General features: G+C 40.6%; 1 protein-coding gene across 2 annotated transcripts in view; it reads left to right on the forward strand.

The window, feature by feature from the left end:
* mtd (mustard) overlaps positions 1-18818 on the forward strand; it is a 952680-nt gene that overhangs the window by 332827 nt on the left and 601035 nt on the right. The window lies entirely within an intron of this gene.

The following is an 18818-nucleotide window of genomic DNA, read 5'->3' on the forward strand; positions in this document are numbered from 1 at the left end:
AACATTTAAGGGTGTGCAAACACAACTTTATTTCATTTCTTTCTTTTTTTTTTCTTTCTTAATCTGTTTATCCTGCAGGGTTGGTTTTCCCCTCTGACTCAGCGAGGGATCCCACCTCTACTGCCTCAAGGACAGTGCCCTGGAGCGTGAGACATTGGGTCGGGGGATACAACTTGGGAGAATGACCAGTACCTCTCCCAGGTGGCCTCACCTGCAATGGGAACATTGGAAGGGATAGACAAGGAAGAGGGAAGGGAGCGGCCGTGGCTTTAAATTAGGTACCATCTCGGCATTTGCCTGGAGGAGAAGTGGGAAACCACGGAAAACCACTTCCAGGGTGGCTGAGGTGGGAATCGAACCCACCTCTACTCAGTTGACCTCCCGAGGCTGAGTGGACCCCGTTCCAGCCCTCGTTCCACTTTCCAAATTTCGTGGCAGAGCCGGGAATCGAACCCGGGCCTCCGGGGGGTGGCAGCTAATCACACTAACCACTAAACCACAGAGACGGACTTCAAAACCGCTAACAGAGTAGAAGTAAATTTTTCAAAATAATAACAACGCCAAAATAAGGCATTACAAAACTGTGGTGAAAACAGAATGCCTGTATGCCAGCGAATGTCTCTCGATGAATTACAAGTTGGTGAAGATGGAGATCCTAGAAAGAAGAATACTGCGGAAAATCTTGGGCCCGATCCAGACTGAAACCGGTTGGAAACTTCGGAAAAACAATGAAGTCTACAAAAATGTGGAGAATATTTCAGAGACCGTGAAGAAGAGGAAGTTATCATTTCTCGGACATTTGTATAGAATGGAAAAAAATCATATTAATCAAAAAGTTCCTTGACAGCCTGTGGAACAAGAAAACGACGGGAGGCATTAAGGAAGTTCGTAACGATCTAGAGAAGTCCAACATCCGGGAAGTTTAGTTGTTAGACAGGAAAAAATTTCGGACCATGATTCAAAATGTGTATGGGTTTCAAGCCGAATGAACTGCAAAGACGGGAAGAACTTGGACGTATGAACAAAAGACACAGCATAGCTCCCGTATGGAGTATGGAGGAAGAGGAAACTTCAAAGAATGAATTGAATTTTAGCGTTATCCTAAGTGGTAAATTCGGAAAATTTATTATTAACAATAATATGTTGTATCTCTGGTTTTAATTAATAATGCTCGGTTCAGACATTTCGAATGCCTCAGTGATGGCTAATTTAAAACACATTCAAATAATTATACCATTTAGATATACCCATCAATAATCATGGGCTACCTTTTGTTCATTCTTTCATCTACCGCTGTCTTTCTTCTGCATTTTGTGCCTTATTTTACTACAGATTTACATGTTCTTTTACCATGTTTACAGGTCACATAACAAATCAATGCCTGCTCTTTCATTACCTTCATCGTGTATTCATATTTTGGCAAAGAATTCACAGAAAAGTACATAAAAGTAACTTGTCCATTTGCTATTCATCTCTCCTTTTCAGTCTTTGTACAGAACAAGAGGTAAAGTAAATTTCGATAGGGAATCAAAATATCCATGGAAATTAAATCAAAACTCTGCCATTTGCCGTCGATATTGTTTTATCCGAGTCTGCAGAAGAGATGAAGAAATTGCTGAGTGCTCAATCTTGGAAAGGAGTACAGGATGAAAATAAATTCAGAACAAAAGTAATGGAGTGCAGTCGGACGAAGTCAAGTGATGCAGAAAATATTAGATGAGGAAGTGATATATTATAGTAGATAAATATTGTTACTTCGATAGTTTTCGTCGCCATAAGACCGATCTGTGTCGGTGCGACGTAAAGCCCCTAGCAAAAAAAAAAAAAGAAAAAAAACTTCGATAGTAAAATAACTAATGATGGCAGAAGTAAGGAGGACATAAAATGTAAACCAGTACAAACAAAGGAGGCCTTTCTTAAGAAAAGAAAAATTGCCCACTTCGAACATTGATAAAGGAATTAGAAATATGTTTTTGAAAACTTTTGCGTAGAGCGAGCCATTGTACAGAACTGAACCATAACTAGCTCAGAAAGAAAGAGAGTAGAAGCTTTTGAAATATGTTGTTAAAAACGAATACTGAAGGTGAAGTGGGTAAATCGAATTGGTTACAGGAGAAATATTTGACCAGACGGAGAGAGGGAATAATAGGAGACATTTCAAGACGCCCAGGCATGACAGAGGCATGAATGAATGTGATAAACGGATAAGAATGGCTGTGGGAAGTACTAGTTAGGTAAGAATGAAAAGGTTAGGACAGGATAAGCTGGGAAGGAGAGCTGCATCATAATCTATGGACTCAAGACCCAAACAACAATATGTGAAAATTTGGCTATTATAATAAATTTAATTTTTATTTCCAATATTCACTTTCTTGAACGGCTTTTTAATTAATTTAGAGACTGATATAGATTCGTTTAGCCAGGCTGATTGTCTCATAAGGCTCAGACGCTGGCCTTCTGACGCCAACTCGGCAGGTTCGATCCTGGCTCATTCTGGTGGAATTTGAAGGTGCTCAAATACGTCAACCTCGAGTCGGTGGATATTTACTGGCACATAAAAGAACAACTGCCGGACTGAATTCTTGCACCTTGATGTCTCCGAAAACCGTGAAAAGTAGTTGGTGGGACGTAAAATTATTATTATTATTATTATTATTATTATTATTATTATTATTATTATTATTATTATTATTATTATTATAGCCCGGATTTTTAGGCAGTCATAGGTTGGAATGCAAACCTACTGAAGCGGGAAACAAGTATAGCTACACTGCACAACGGTTATGCTGTGAGGTTTGCATAAACATTAGGGGCACGGACTATAAGAACTCCTAGAATTTATGTTGCTCTCAATACATAAAACAAGAACGGGCTAGATGTTTCTTCCTAATAACCGGATTAGTTTGCATTTGCGTTGGATTCTAATTTAGACTGCATTGAATTTATGCTTTTATCTGCTTTGTCATTGGTAAATTTTATACAATTCATTTGAAGGGGCCCAATTTAGTTTCCTGCAGGTGGACCCTATCATATTTGTTACGCCTCTGGATAGGCACTGAAGGAGCTGCCATTTTTATCAGTTACCACTAAATGTGTTATATTATTTTTTCGAATGTCAGATAATATCAGCGAATATTTACAGGATCGTCCAAGAATACTGCACGCTATATCGTATACGGTACTTTGAAAACTTACGCTCGAAAGCAATGATTTTTTATGTGACTTGAACAAACATGTTCAAGCATGTTTATATAATCAACGGTATTTTATGTTATGGTTTAATATTATTTATAAACTTGTGTGCATGCATTTGGTTTTATTTTAATTTTCTTCTCTCTAATCTTCGTGTTTCTTTCAAAATTTTTATAGATTTTCTCTTTCTAGTGTGTTATTATTTCTATCTTTCACTGGATTTTGTTTGTTAATATTATTATTCTGTATTCACACTTCTACATGTTCCCGAATCTCCTTCACTTCCAGTTTTCAGAGAGGAAAAATGGAGATTGCTGCCAGACCACGTTTAAGTGATATTTATGTATTTTCTTATACACAGCTCACTTGTTCCTTGCAGATCAGGTAAGATTTGTACTTATTGATTTTCTTAATATGTTGTGCGATGATATTTTGAATGTAGAACATAGTTACCCAGAGATGTGACATTTTTAACATTCGTTAGCGTAGCATTTTACCGATCACGCATGGCCGAGTCAAAGAGCAACTCTTGTTCCAAGAAATGAAGCTGTCAGCGTCATCAACACGCAACGTTTACAAGAATTATCAGGTGTTCTATAAATTTCCAAGTCTATCGACACGACATGTAATACAGATGAGGCTGCCATCGACACGCCAGACCTTTTGAGCAACTTGGAGTCAAATGGTGTACCCTCAAACATCTCGGAGCGGACTATTATCCTCCTTCCCTCTGCAATAGAACAAGACTCTTAGTCAATAAACTGAGCCCGGATATTATTGAAGCCACCATAATTATTGGACGTGCCGTGGGTGATATAGTATTCATTTCTCGGACTCAAATCATCCCCTCAGATATACAGTGCAGTTCCTTTTTGTTAGTGGCTTTACGTCCCACCAACACAGGTCTTATGGCGACGATGGGATAGGAAAGGCCTAGGAGTTGGAAGGAAGCGGAAGTGGCCTTAATTATGGCACAGGCCCTGCACTTGCCTGGTGTGAAAACGGAAGACAACGGAAAACCATCTTCAGGGCTTCCGGTGGGATTCGAACCCACTATCTCCCGGATGCAAGCTCACGGCCGCGCGCCCCTAACCGCACGGTCAACTCGTCAGGTAGTACAGTTTCAATTTTGACGTCTGCACTTCCCTTTTCGTTTGAATTTCGCTATGTGCATCAACAAAGCTAAAGGTCAATCGCTTAAAGTTGCAGGACTCAATCTTCCGAGACGGTGCTTCTCCCATGGTCAACTGTGCGTGGGTTGTTAACAAGTTGTAAAGGCGAACACACTATACACCTTAGCTCCAAATGAAAGATACTTCAGTATATCAGGTGGGGACGAATTCTCTTTGTATCGCCGTTTAGAACGCCTGGAAGGTATGCATAGCCAGTTAACGGCGTTGACAGACAAGTTGCCAGCTTAACTCCTAGCCTTTCCAGTGGAAGGACACCTGTGTTTCGCTACAGTAGAGCGGGTTGTCGCCTCCCCAGGCTGAATATTCCTCTTTTATAAATAGCAGTGCGATCGGACTTATGTCCCCACCATAGAGTTTACACGGAGGCTTTATAAGAAAGTTACTTTGTTTTTTAAATATAATATGGTCTTTTATATTGTACTTATAATATTCGTATCATCCATCTCCAGTAACAATATGATTGTAAAAATAATGTAATTCATTAAGTTCATGTACAAACGATGGTTAACTAGTTTTATTCGTATTTTGAGGAATTTCCACCTTTAAAATACTAATGAATTTATTCCTTTCAGAATAACATGAATGGATTATGCTACATGTTTCATTTTGGTTAAATACATCTATAGCCATCAAAATACGAAAGTTGCGAACAAGGATATATTTAAGAAAACACTAAATGTTACGTTTGTGTCTAATCGTATCTATGAACATCCTGTCTAAGTAACATTTAGTGTTTTTTTTTAAATAAAATGCATTCTTGATGTGAGTTTTTGTCTCTTGATGACTGAAGAAGTCTTTCAACAAAGTCAAAACGTTTACTACGATTCATTCATGCTATTCTGAAGGGAATAAATTAAATAGGATTGTAAAAGTGGAAAATCCTCACAAATGAATCATAATATTTGTTAACGGCCTAAAAATTTCATTTCCTGTAAAAACGATGGTTTTTGTAGCGTAACGGTTAGTGTTATTAGCTGCCGTCCTCGGGGGCCCGGGTTCGATTCCCGGTACTGCCAGAAATTTAAAAACTGGCAGGAGGGCTGGTATGTGGTTGAAATGGTACATGCAGCTCACCTCCAGTGGGGGTGTGCCTGAAAAGAGCTGCACCACCTCAGGATGAGGACACGAGTTTACTTTTTATAAATGTATTTTATTTTGCTTTTAAATGAGTTGCACATCTAGCGGTTTAGTTAATAAATGAGGGCGAAGCGACAGGTACACTCGTGATCTTTTGTATCTCGTGGCCAAAAATATTCATTTCAGATAAGAAATCAGTACAGCCCACAGAGCCACCCAGTACCTGCTTACACTCTTTCATTGGTTACATCCATTAGACGTGTAACACATGCACATACCTGAAGAGTGAGGGGAGGTGGAGAGAGCGAAGTACGAGTTATGTAGCTTGAACGAAGCACACGCGGAGGGGAAGGTACTTGCTTCGCCTGCCCGCACGTCCCCCTGGCTTCGACAATGAAAAGAGAGTGGAATGATGGGAGGAACCACACGGCTCCTTGAAGCGAACAGACGTACTGTGTATGTCAACTCATTGAGGGTCAAATTCCCCAGCTTATTTTTAATTCTTGTTAGCGGTCTCGATCATGACTTCATTATTAAAAAGCATCGCGCTCAAACATTGTAAGAAAGAATTACCCTTATTTTCGGCAATATAGTCTCTATTAAATTGAACTACTTTAATACTCTTGCAAGCACTGTCAGGGAAAGAATTAATATACTTTGCACTAAAATATGCACTGATATCAAACTTGAACGCAAGAAATTAAGATAAAAGAAGGTAAGTGTTTTCATTTAAAGACCTTTGCTGAAATATTATACCATTCTTTTTTTCTTAATATAATTATGGAAATTGGAGAGAAATCAATTGGGATGAATGCCATATAAAATAAGACAGACAGTTACATATAAAATAAAGACAAAGAAATAGTTTTCATTTACTAAGACTCGAAGTTAATGTTCTTCACAATACAAAAATATATGAACAATGGTAGGTGAGTTGTAATAAAGAGAAGAAAGATTTTCTCATATAATAATAAACTATCTTGAAAGAAACAAAACCGGGCGAGTTGGCCGTGCGCGTAGAGGCGCGCGGCTGTGAGCTTGCATCCGGGAGATAGTAGGTTCGAATCCCACTATCGGCAGCCCTGAAGATGGTTTTCCGTGGTTTCCCATTTTCACACCAGGCAAATGCAGGGGCTGTACCTTAATTAAGGCCACGGCCGCTTCCTTCTAACTCCTAGGCCTTTCCTATCCCATCGTCGCCATAAGACCTATCTGTGTCGGTGCGACGTAAAGCCCCTAGCAAAAAAAAAAAGAAAGAAACAAAGGAACGCATTTTGAAAGAGAAGAAATAAATAAATTGAATAAGTGCATTCTTATAAAATGAGAAGAATATAATCGTAAACAGTTCACTACTTTTCCATAAAACTATGTTATAGCCATTCAAATAATCGAATGAACTAATCAGGGTAAAACGGAAACTGAATGGTTCCTCATTATTTTGTTAATAGGAAAGGGTTTCCATTTCTGGCTTCTAAAAGAGCTGCCTTGCCCTCTCCTTGCCTTCTAAGGTTGCCCCGATTTTCTGTGAGTTTTAACGCCCTCCGTGCCGTTTTCCTGGTATCTTAATATCTAAAACGAAACTGTGTTCTAGTAAGACAGTAGAGCTCAAGCACTGAAAACTTATAACAGTCGCCGACTACTGAATCATTTTAACGTCTGTATGCAACTCCATTGTTTTAGCAGTTTGGAAACGCTGATTTACATGAGAGATCCGTATTCATGCGAGCCTGATCATGATCTGTATCCGAATAGGTCGAGGTTCTGTGCGCTGTTATATATTGCCGCAAATACATTACATGTCCATAAGTTATTCACGGGAGGGGGGGGGGTATGCTAAGTAGATGAGTCTTATCCCTTTTTTTTACTTTTCTTTTAACGAACTGCTGTGTGGTATAAAAATATTCCTTTTTATTCTTTATAAAGCCACTGAATTTTAAATAACTGCTGAATTTATTTTCCGTAGGTTGTATTAATAATAATACCCTCAACAACCAAAGTCAAAACGAACTGTCAATAAATAATTCTGATCATCAGAGACACAAGGGTGTTCGGAAAACCGTCCCTATGGAGTTATTGTCAGCGCTGATCAAACACGTAAATGCCATGCGTATTGGGACGGGATTACATCGTTCACATCTCTTAACAATTAAACTACAGTTAATTGTTTTCCTTGATTAGGAGAAGCCAGTATAGCACGAATGTTTAACCATTAAAACATATTATAACAGTTCACGAGAAAATCATGTTGGAGCGACCTCTGAGTGCGTAACGTCCCAGGCCACACCGCCTGGAAAACGATCACATGTGACGTTGCCTCGCTTACTTCCCCCTCATCCTCAGGGTTGGCAAAAATCTACGCCCAAACGTTACCCTTTTTTCCTTTCCGCCCGGAATTCTTGTGATCATGAGTGTACCAACTAATAAACAAATCAATCGATAAATAAATAAATAAATAAATAAATAAATAAATAAATAAATAAATAAATAACTCAATAAGCAGTGGTTCAGACGGTTGAGGCGCTGGCCTTCTGACTCCAACTTGCCAGGTTCAATCACGACTCATTCAGGTGGTATTTGAAGGTGCTCAAATACGTCAGCCTCGTGTCGGTAGATTTACGGGCACGTAAAATAACTCCTGCGGGGGAAAAAATTCCGGCACCTTGGCATCTACGAAAACCATCAAAATGTAGTTAGTGGGACGTAAAACAAATAACATTATTAAATTAATTAATTACTTCCTGTGACTTTTTCTGCAACCATGGTAGGGCAGGCTGTCTTAACAAGAAGGGGCGGCGTCACCCATGTATGGAGAAGTGCGTATTATTCTGGTGAAGTATACTGTAGTGGTTTGTGCGCTGTCAAGGGAAGTGACTGTTAAAAATTAAAGTCCGTCGGTCCCGCAAATGGAACGCCAAGAAGCTGACAAGTCAGCCATGGAGCTGGACATACGGATTAATGATCCGGAACACACAAACACGCACACACACTCTTTCCATTGTGATCGCATTCCTCCGCATTATTCCAGGCCCAACGTACCCCTTCTTAAAATTCCTTTGAATGCAGTTCCTGAATAGAAGAACCTTCGTTTATACGTAATGTGTACATCTTTAGATATTTAGTAAGTTAAACATTCGCGAGAAAAGCCAAGATCCCTCCGCAGTGCAACTCTGTTGGGAGTCGACTGTAATCTGCTTCCAGCTAATGGGAAGCTTGTGTTCTGTTAATGTTGCTCGCTCGCTCTGTTTACATGGAAAAACACTGCAGTTAAAACTCCGTGCATGCCCTTCATTAAAGAGATGCTTTATAAGTGGCCTTAATGCAACCTGACCGTTCTGAACAACAGTGAGGAGGGGGGGTTGAAAATTTGTGGGGGTGCTTTAAATAGAGTCCGAAAAAAGTGAGGGGAAGGTCCCAGAAAATGTCGAAATTTAACCCTGATAAAAATGCAGTTTCAGGTGGTTTTGAATGAGCGGTAATTATTTATTATGCGCATTTTCAACAATAATGAGCGAGTACACACAAGTCCTCCACATAAAAGGTAAAGGTGTATTATAATAATGAACTAGAAAGAGACTTTATATTTTAAATATATGTGAATTAAGGGGGGACCTACACCTTAAAACATAGACAAATGGAGTGTATAAAAGGTTTTATTTGTTCGCAGCAAAGAAATGAATACCAAAAGGAAACTTAGTATGGCAAACATATTGTTCCTTAATAATGAAAATGAAAACCTACGACCTGTTTTCCAGTCATTGACCGGGTCAGGGATGTAATGAATGAAGCAGATATAAGCTGTTAGTACGATGGGGTCGCCACTCCGAAAGTGATTTATTAATGAATGATAGATGCTGTGAAATGAGAATGGAGAGTGTTGCTGGAATGAAAGGTGACAGGGAAAACCGGAGTACCCGGAGAAAAACCTGTCCCGCCTCCGCTTTCTCCAGCACAAATCTCACACGGAGTGACCGGGATTTGAACCACGGTATCCAGCGATGAGGCGCCGACGCGCTGCCGTCTGAGCCACGGTTCCTTAATAATATGCCTGCATATTTAGAATTCATATAAACATATGCCATTATATATAATTTATTATTCAAAACGGCGGTGTTACTATTTTGCAGTTTCCCTGATCATTTCCATGATTATTATTTTTTAAATGAATTTTCGCCAACTAGCTTTACGTGGCACCGACACAGATAGGTCTTATGGCGACGATGTGATAGGAATGGTCTGCGAGTGGGAAGGAAGTCGCCTTGGCCTTAATTAAGGTACAGCCCCAACATTTGCCTGGTGTGAAAATGGGAAAGCGCGGAAATCCATCTTCAGTGCTGCGGACAGTGGGGCGCGAACCCCGCTATCTCTCGGATGCAAGCTCATAGGTGCGCGCCCCTAACCACACGGCCAGCTCTCCCGGCATTATTATGATTAATGTTGCAACATATACTAGAATCAGTTAATCCATCAAACGTAAAATATTTTTTCATGAAGTAATTTTCAACTAGCCAATTTTTTTCTTTGATATACTGGGTTCAAGCTCCACTGTCGGCAGTCCTGAGGATAATTTTCTAGTTTCACACCAGGCAAATACTGGCTGGAGCTGTACCTTAAGGGCACGGCCGGTTCCTTCTCACTCCTAGACCTTTCCTACCCCATCGTCGCCATAAGACCTATATGTGTCTGTGCGACGTAAAGCAGACTGTAGTAAATTATGATTATTATTATTATTATTATTATTATTATTATCCATTAGCAAAAAGACCTGTAAGTAGGCAGCAGTGATGATTGATTTATCTCGGTTGTCATGGTATCTTAGTTGCGGACTTTCGAGTAGGTGGTATCATTTTATCTTTCATCGTTTAATTTATTACCTCCTGATATTAATCCGGACGATCATATAGATAAAACTGTGTGATAAAAGTCGAAGCAGTTGAAATGCACGCACCAACCGACCCTATGAGAGACGTGTTCATACCATTCGTAACGGGGACTGGCTGCATAAAGAACGGCATTACTAGCATCGCTCACACCTCAGTTGCTTTCATATTGTAAAAGCTAACACTGAGACATCCTCGTGTGGGTGGGGGGGGCGGTAGAATAACGCCCACGGTATTCCCTGCCTGTCGTAGGAGGCGACTAAAAGTATTCCAAGAGGCTCTTAACTTGGGAGCATGGGTTGGTGATCACACGGTCCTTAGCTGAGCCTTGGTATTGCTTCCGCTTACTTGTGCCAAGTTCCCCAATTTCATCTATCCTGACAACCTGATCAACAACGATTGAAATCGAGGAGAAGTTTTCTTCATTCTACTGAGTGCCTTTCGGAGTCACCTCAATCATCAAGACTAACTTCCTGCAGATCCAGAAACCTTCATCTCAATGGATGGATAGATAGATCCATTTGAAACTCTCCTAGCCGGTTATGAACAGTCGCGGTCTACATGGAAGAGTCTGAACAGGCTGCGGTCTGGGGTCGGTCGATCTAAGAACAATATGAAGAAGTGGGGTCTGTCTGAAGAGTCAACCCTCTGTCCCTGCGGAGAAGAACAAACCATTGCAACTCCTGCCCTCTCGTTTGCACTATGCAAGATTTAGTGAAGGCCACACCAAATGGTCGAGATCTCGCCAAATTATGGTCCGATATGATATAATTGTTACTTTGAATGTACCTCTAGTATGTTTTTACCAGTTAAGCCTATCTATTTCTCATTCTTAAGTAATAATTTCTATGATGTAATGCTTCTGATACGAATAAATAAATAAATAAATAAATAAATAAATAAATAAATAAATAAATCTATCCTGCCCGACCTTTCTTGATCAACTCTTGTTCTTTTCATCCCCCACGGCAAGCCTATTACAGTAGGTTGCGGATCCTAAGGAGAGTTTCATTTCCCGCTCTTTGTGGTCTTTGACATCCTTCGGTCGATACTTCCATTTTTCGAAGTGAATAGTAATTATCAATGAAATAAAAAGTGTATGATCATGAAAAAAATTAATTTTTGTCGGGCCCTTTCCACGTTTTCCCTCCGTTTAGTGTTAATACAGGATGGTAGCCTAGTTTTACTTCCACTTAAAACAATAATCACCACCACCGCCAGATACTGAGACAGGCCAATGTTGTAGCAGTCTGGCCCATACCAGAAGACAGAATGCTCTGTAAACATAGGTTTCGCCCGTAAATAAAGGACCAAAATACATACAATAACATATGAATCAGTATGTAAATGTTCTTTTCTATCAATTTAAAGTAATGTGTAGAAGATCAGCTATACATGTGGCGGTATTTTCGTCCGGCTCCCTGGCATAATTTTCAAAAATACTAGAGTAATCCGGATTCGATCTCCGACCCAGCCGGAGATTTTAACAGCATGTTGTTATTCCTCCAGGTGTTTGGCTGTGTTAGTATACACCTCTTCACACTGCAAACCACCGATACGCAATAGTGAATACGTTCCACCACATAAGGTTGAAGTCAGGAAGGGTATCAGGCCGTAAAACAGTCAATTTCAATACACAGACTTCCTTCTAGAGTTTTCCGGGGAAATGCTAAAAAGAACAAGACACACGTTTTTCCAAACCTTTGAAAAATGTCCTTTGCGAATATCAGATACTCAAAATTGATAACTAGGGGAAGGGGGGGTGGTTGCAAGACGGGGTGGGGATTTCCTTGTCTCCATGGTGCTGCCACTGGCCTGAAAACGGAAAAAGCTTGAAGGGCAGACGTAGGTTACACAGTTCGTACGACTTCTAGTCATTGTGAGCTGTCTGTATGCGTGGAGTGGCCCTTTTTACTGTTTCTCACCCCTGTGATCTTATACATCTGTATCCTTTGGACTTTGATGAGGTAAGCTGGAACTGCAATACATTTGTTCTTGAAGACTATCCATTAGACTGTACCTTAATGTATATATATTGAGCTTGTGGAGGTAATTCATAAAGATAGTTTTATCCCGTTAGTCTCAATATAACATTTGGGGTAAGACGGAGACGTCCCCATCTTGCCCTAGTCCCCATCTTGCCCTAGTCCCCATCTTGCCCTAGTCCCCATCTTGCACTTTAGGATAAATAGTATTTCCCCTGCAGGTGCTTATATAATTTCTAGTCATATTTCGTTTTTGTAAATTATATCCCCTAGTATATGTCAAGGGATCAAATACGGAGTGCAAAGGGTAGTGGATTTCTCAATCAGTCATTACCGACAGCAGTCGCTACGCTGGCTAAAGCGCAGGGATAGGTCATGGGGCCAAGCTCTCTGCTGACTCGGTAGACGCGTGGGTTCGAGCCCCACCGACGGCCGTCCTTGAAATGGTTTACCGTGGTTTCCCGTTTTCAACACCAGTCAAATGCTGGGACGGTACCTTCTGACAGTCCACGGCCACTTCCTTCGACACCCTTGCCTAGTTTCATTCATCTTCATCCATTCCATCTCTCATCCCGACGCGCAGGTCGCCCACGGGAGTGGACTTTAAAGTCCTGCACACGACCTCTCAGGAGGTCACATGAAAAAAATAGGCCATTTAAAATCCATACATTTTTACATAAAAATGAATTTAAATTGTATTCTTGCTCATTATGCCATCTACGAGCCTTATGATGGTTTATTATGGTGTAATACTTTACACCAATATTAGTAATTCAAGGTTATGGGAATAGATTCAAATTTAAGTATAATTTTTATTGAAAAATTCAAGTTTCCAGGACAGTGGTAGCACCATGGATGCAAAGAAACCTCCACCCCGTCTTGCCCCACATATGGGACATTGGTAGTATGCACGATTTTGTGTGTGCGGAGTTTTTGTTTGACTTTTCAAAAAATATTCTGGTGCACTATGAGAAGCAGATAGTGACGCAACAAAATGGAACTATTTATGAATATATTATCAACATGTATAACGCACCTGAACTACTTCTTTCTTAGCGTCCCCATCTTGCCCCCCCCCCCCTTCCCCTATTAGTTTGTTTGAATCTAGTGAATAGTTTTCGAAAGAGACATGTATAAAATGGGGAGTGGACAAGTGTAGGATTTAGTTCATCGAAAGGAGGAAACCGACTCAAGACCTATGACACTACCACGAATGAAATGATCAGTTGTCTAAAGTAAGATGAGATGAGTCCTCTTTGATGACAGCCTTCTGTGTGTCCGTCATGGCTAGAACCCAGATTTTTCCGGGAGTAATACAGTAGGTTAGAATGCAAACTTACTGAAGTGGTAAGAAGTATAGTCTACCTTACACAACGGTTATGTTATGAGCCTTGCATAAACATTAGGGGAGACGGCCCGTTAAAAAGCCTAGAATTTATGTTGATCTTGTTACATAACGGAAGAACGACACTTCCTAATAACCAAATTAGTTAGCATTCTGACCTATTAGTGCCTAAAATTCCTAAGTCTAGTCATGGCCATCCGTCAATAATTCACTTTAAGCGATATTTTCAATAGAATAATTAGTAGCTGTCAGTGATGGGTGTGATTGATATAAGCATATTATGCGTCTGGTATGAATACAGAAACGCCGGCTGTGATGACTAGAGGACAGATTTTGGCATATTTTCATGTTTTGTTTGTTTCAAGATCCAATATCACCGAGCTCGATAGCTGCAGTTGCTTAAGTGCGGCCGCTATCCAGTAATCGGGAGATAGTGGGTTCGAATCCCACTGTCGGCAGCCCTGAAGATGGTTTTCCGTGGTTTCCCATTTTCACACCAGGCAAATGCTGGGGCTGTACCTTAATCAAGGCCACGGCCGCTTCCTTCCCATTCCTAGGCCTTTCCTATCCCATCGTCGCCATAAGACCTACCTGGGTCGGTGCGACGTAAAGCAAATAGCAGTAGCAAGATCCAATATCCTCATACGAAAAATGCCCTTTGCGGATATCAGATACTCAAAATTGATAACTATTAGTTTGTTTGAATCTAGTGAATAGTTTGCGAGAGAGACATGTACGGGATGGGGAGTGGACAAGTGTGGGATTCAGTTCATCGAAAGGAGGAAACCGACTCAGGACCATTTGAAATCGAATGCGTAAGTTTTATAGTGCATATAAATGCATAATTGCTGTTTTTATTATTACTTCATATAAAACAATATAAATGTATTGATATTGAAATCGGTTCAATAATGCTACTTTTTTTTGTTTTATTTTTTGCTATTTGCTTTACCTCGCTCCGACACAGATATGTCTTACGGCGACGATGGGATAGGAAAGGCCTAGGAATGGGAAGGAAGCGGCCGTGGCCTTAATTAAGGTACAGCCCCGGCATTTGCCTGGTGTGAAAATGGGAAACCACGGAAAACCATCTTCAGGGCTGCCGACAGTGGGGCTCGAACCCACTATCTCCCGATTACTGGATACCGGCCGCACTTAAGCGACTGCAGCTATCGAGCTCGGTGGTTCAATAATGCAAAAAAATTAAATTCCATTCGCCGCCGGAAAGCATTTACAATGCATTGTTGTCACTTGACGATACTGAAAAAGGGTTGACAATAGGTAGTTTTTTCGGTTGCGTTTTGGTATTCAGTTCAGATGCTTCAATCGTAGAAAAACAATATTTTGCGATACCTAAAGTAGTAGAGGAGAGAGATCCTTCCTCGATGCTTGGCAGGAATGAACCTGCCCGTCCCCCAAAAATATTCTTAATTATATGGAATAATTCAAAAAGAGAGCCTGAAACTACTGTATATTATGCCACAATTGTCTTTCTTCCTTTGGCCTTGTCTCTAGCAGGACCTAATAGTGTGTAGCTGTAACCTACCTTCCATGTTTGCCGTTAATCGTTTGTGTTAATCAGTGTCTGTGGATAATGCGCCGACTTACGGAAGCCTGTTTAGTGCATTGCGATCTCGTCGGAGCCGCCACTATGTTGGGTTTGTATCCTATAGTTTAATTTCTTAGTTGCTTGAAACCACTAGGATTCATGGCAAAAGAAAAATCAGATAAAAGGATTTTACTTCAGCAGGGGATATTTGGAGAACCAAAGAGGGAAATCAAGTATTTGGCAGAGTATGCAAAGTGCATAAATGAGGGCAAATTGTGCCTGTCCTGTAGTGATGACATTATTTTGGCGTATAAACAAGTAGTAACATGTAAGATGCACTCTTAAAGAGCCAACATCTTAAGCAAATGGAAGACAATTAACTTAAATCTCCAGAAAAGCGAGAGGCAGTTTACTAACAAAACTGTAAACAGCCTCTATGGGTTCAATTTCAATCACAGCTTTATCGCAAGCATGTTCTCTCCTGGGTTAAGGGACAAGCGAATGTTCCTTCATAACCTTCCACTTAAGAAACTAAATCGAAATTCCACCTTGTGTCTTATAATTAGAGGAGAGGATTCATATGCATTAAAAAAAGAGGAATATATGCACTCAATGGACTAGTGCATACTCTGCATCAGGGCCTCTCAGGGTGCATGCGCGTGGTGCATGCACTGTGCACGGTGCAAAAGACGACTTGGCTTGGTTGACCAGAGTGCAGACCCCCCCACTCCACGATTTGGACCAATAGCGCTAACTCTCTCTTTCCTTACGCCTCTCTCGCTCGCTCCGCCTGTCTCCCTCTCTCCCACTTGCGCCGTAGCGCTCCAAATCCGGGCTGAGTTGAGCCGAGTAGAGCCGAGCATAGCCGAGTAGCCCGGAGACGAAGCGTTGATCCGAGCCATACCGAGCGGCACCGATGCACAGTGCACGGAGCTCTTGCGCCTCGATCTGCACGCGTGAGATTTTGGGCGTTTGAGAGGCCCTGCTCTGCATAATACTTGTTTTTCCTCTATTATAAGGTTGGTTCTCCAAATATCCACTGATGAAGTAAAACACTACTAGGTGTCTTTTCTTTTGCATGAAATCTACTGGTCACTGGTCTTCATACAGCGAAGAGATGAGAGTATAGGCCAGGGATGGCCAACCTATGACACGCAAACACGACGTTCGTAGCACATCAGACACCGTACTAACATATTCGAATGCTTTTAACATGCAATTTGCCGGGCTGAGTGGCTCAGACGGTTGAGGTGCTAGCCTCTGATCCCATCTTGGCAGGATCGATCCTGGTTCAGTCCGTTTGTATTTGAAGGTGTTCAAATACGTCAGCCTCGTTATTGGTGGATTTATTGGCACGTAAAACAAATCCTACATGACTAAATTCCGGCACCTCGGCATCTCCGAAAGCCGTAAAAGTAGTTAGTGGAACGTAAATCCATTATTATTATTATTATTATTATTATTATTATTATTATTATTATTATACATATATATACTTACATTATCATTATAGACTGTTATGGCGTTCAGTCTGCAAGCCGCTGTGAATTTACTAAACGTCGCCACAATCATCGATTTGCAACTAGTGTTGTGGCCTCATTTAGTTCTATACCTCTTATCTTTAAATCGTTAGAAACCGAGTCTAACCACCCTCGTCTTGGTCTACCTCTACTTCTCTTACCCTCCATAACAGTCCATTATTCTCCTAGGTAACCTATCCTCCTCCATTCGCCTCACATGACCCCACCATCGAAGCCGGTGTATGCGTACAGCTTCATCCATCGAGTTCATTCCTAAATTAGCCTTTATCTCTCCATTCCGAGTACCATCCTGCCATTGTTCCCACCTGTTTGTACCAACAATCATTCTTGCTATTTTCATGTCTGTTACTTCTAACTTATGAATAAGATATCCTGAGTCCACCCAGCTTTCGCTCCCGTAAAGCAAAGTTGATCTGAAAACAGACCGATGTAAAGATAGTTTCGTCTGGGAGCTGACTTCCTTCTTACAGAATACTGCTGATCGCAACTGCGAGCTCACTGCATGAGCTTTACGACACTTTGATTCAATCTCGCTTACTATATTACCATTCTGGGAAAACACACAACCTAAATACTTGAAATTATCGACCTGTTCTAGCTTTGTATCACCAATCTAACATTCAATTCTGTTGAATTTCTTACCTACCTACATCAATTCAGTCTTAAGAGAGGCCAATTTTCATACCATACTCATTGCACCTATTTTCAAGTTCCAAGATATTAAACTGCAGGCTTTCGCCATTATTATTATTATTATTATTATTATTATTATTATTATTATTATTATTATTATTATTATTATTATTATTATTATTATTATTATTATTCCTTTGCTGGCAGGACCTAGTGTTTACAGTGCACTATGTCTGCTAGTAGGGGCTAGAGCAATTTTGTTACTTTCATTGATCTGTCTTGGTCTTATCCTTGGCTTTGACAATACGAAAGTGACTGTGGTATGAGTGATGCTAGTAATGCCATTCCTTGTGCAGCCAGTCCCTGCAATGAATGGTGTGAAAACGTTGCTCATAGAGTCGGTTGATGCACGCATTTCAGTGGGCTTGGCAGACTGATATGTAATAGCAACTTCTGGCTCGGTGAGGAAAGCAACGGGAAACTACCTCACTCCTCATTTCCCTAGTACGCCAATTCAGTGATGCCTAGACCATCTATGACAGCTGATGGCAGAGCTGTTGAGGATCTCACCAGCGGAATCGCTGACTGACTGAACACACATATATGATAAAGTTACTCATTGTCAAGCTGCTGTTAATATTGTAAAGGTTTCTGGCGACGAATAGAATTTGTTAATATTCATTTCTTGCATTGTTGTACCGATTTGAATATATATATATTTATATATATTGTTTTATATAAAATAATAAGAAAACTGCAATTACGCATGTCAAGAATATGCGTGTATTATGTATACAGTAGAAACGACGTATTTTTATAACATTTTCGGATAAATATTGATTTTTTTTTTGTTTACTTATTGGGGGATTGCTGAAAACAATGTAACGTTTATCATTGTAAATTTCAAATCGGTCTGTGTGTTAAATATTAAAGGTAAGCATCTCTGTGAAGTAAGAAGAAAGTGTTTAATATTGTAGAAAAGTCAAACATAATATTGCAACTAGAAAATTATTGGGGAATATCCCTATGAGTGATGAGCGCAGACGAAGAATACACCTACGATATCCCCTGCTTGTCGTAAGAGGCGACTAAAAGGGGCGACCAAGGGATAACTGAATTGGAACCATGAAACTCCTTGTGATTAGTACAATCACGCGGGGAACTCCATGGGTCACCTTTACTTGCGGGTAGCACCACTATGTTAGGTACACAACAGGTTTGTGATTAGTATCAGCAAGAGAGCGGTTCACTGTGAGTTTATAGCACCCATGATTAGTACCACTTTATGCGAAACACCACAGGCTTACGTTGCCTGTGATTGATTTTTCTTTGCCTTTGTCATGTATGGCCCAGGGTTTCAGAACGAGCTATCGGCGTCAAACTTATCTGCCCTGAAGAAAGTTTTATTTGCACTGTGCGGACGACA

Source organism: Anabrus simplex, chromosome 14 (assembly GCF_040414725.1).
Source record: "Anabrus simplex isolate iqAnaSimp1 chromosome 14, ASM4041472v1, whole genome shotgun sequence".
Lineage (NCBI taxonomy): Eukaryota > Metazoa > Arthropoda > Insecta > Orthoptera > Tettigoniidae > Anabrus > Anabrus simplex.